This window comes from Cyprinodon variegatus, unplaced genomic scaffold, assembly GCF_000732505.1.
Source record: "Cyprinodon variegatus isolate N-32 unplaced genomic scaffold, C_variegatus-1.0 Scaffold1810, whole genome shotgun sequence".
In the NCBI taxonomy this organism is placed as follows: Eukaryota; Metazoa; Chordata; class Actinopteri; order Cyprinodontiformes; family Cyprinodontidae; genus Cyprinodon; species Cyprinodon variegatus.
The window spans coordinates 71,332-72,866 of record NW_015152263.1 but is presented as its reverse complement, the minus strand read 5'-3'; the positions used below and the strand labels follow the sequence as shown (position 1 = coordinate 72,866).

The 1,535-nt window shown below is 32.4% G+C and overlaps 1 long non-coding RNA gene across 1 annotated transcript in view; it reads right to left on the bottom strand.

The window, feature by feature from the left end:
* Positions 1–1,535, bottom strand: part of LOC107104588 — a 5,061-nt gene that overhangs the window by 2,278 nt on the left and 1,248 nt on the right. Inside the window, exon 2 of the long non-coding RNA XR_001482269.1 lies at positions 1,024–1,105. This is a non-coding gene — a long non-coding RNA (uncharacterized LOC107104588). The remainder of the gene's footprint in view (positions 1–1,023; positions 1,106–1,535) is intronic.

The window sequence follows — 1,535 nt, the reverse complement described above, 5'->3', positions numbered from 1 at the left end:
CTCATGTTATCCTGAGCTATCTCTATAGATATGCTGCTATAGGCTTAGACTGCTGGAAGACATAGGGACCCCTATTTTATCATGCTTCATTTAAAGGCATTTTAACCCTCTGATGCATGAATTATTAAAGCCTTGCCTATGATTTTTTTCCTCGAGGATTTTTATTCTTCTTAGGACATGGAGAAAAATTGTAGACTTTTTTTTTTATTTAAAAAACCTTATTTCATGAAGTAACAGATATTTCCAATGAAGTGGATATAGGCACAATGTTTAGAACTGAATAAGAAAAGCAATGACACTCATAGCTGGCCGACCTCTATAGTTATGCTGCTATAGGCTTAGACTGCTGGAGGACATAGGGACGCCTTTTTCAGCATTCTGCATTTAAATGCATTTTAACCCTCTGATGCATGAGTTATTAAAGCCTTGCTTTTTTGATCTGTTTTCCTTGTAAAATGGTAAACTTTTTTTAAAATAACCTTATTACATGAAGTTACAGATATGTCCAATGCAGTGGACTACATGTGCCTAAGAACTCAACATAAAACATTATTAATTTATTGTAAGAAAAGGTCCATCTTGTATTCTGTTTCATTTTATGCGTTGAAAAATATTTTAACAAATTTTGTTTAAATTTTAACATTGTATTGGCACAATGTTTAGAACTGAATAAGAAAAGCAATGACACTCATAGCTGGCCGACCTGATTGAAATTCCTCAGGATCTGCTGCTGCCTGAAGTGTACCTAGGAATTGTCTTATTCTGGAGAGCCTATCTGTGTTTGCTGGGCGGTAAGCCAAGTTGTCCACAGAGTGCAGAATCTTAGGATTTCCTCATATCTGTTTACAGATATGGCATTTGCAATTTTTCCAAGTCATAGGTTATCCTCACTTGACCAGTACCTTCTGGCCCCTGGATACCAACTGTTCCACTACTTGCAGGAAAAAAATGTGTCCTTTCAGTTAAACTGAAAAAAGTATGAGGAGAAAAGAAGTACTACAACAATAAGAACCAAGAACTTACAGTTGAATCGCTGGAAGAACCGGTGTGGGAAAATAGGCACAAAACCTGGCAACGGAATGACAGGAAATCCAAGAATGGAATTCTGCAACAAACACATGAAAAACACTAAGTTTACAGGAAATATAACCATTAGTGGTAATTATTTAAACTTTCAAACAGCCAAAGGAAACCCAATAAGAAATGAGTAAAAGCAAAAAATAAAAATTGAACATTATATATATTCACACATTCATATACATACATACATACAGATACATATGTAATTATATATCCATGTATGTATGTGTATATATATGTATATATACATATATACACACATATACATATGTATATATATATATATACATATATATATATATATATATATATATATATACATACATATATGCATATATATATATATATATATATATATTAGTGCTGTCAATCGATTACATTTTTTTAATTGCGATTAATCGCATCAATGTCTGAGTTAACTCGCGATTAATCGCATTTTAATCGCACATTTTTTT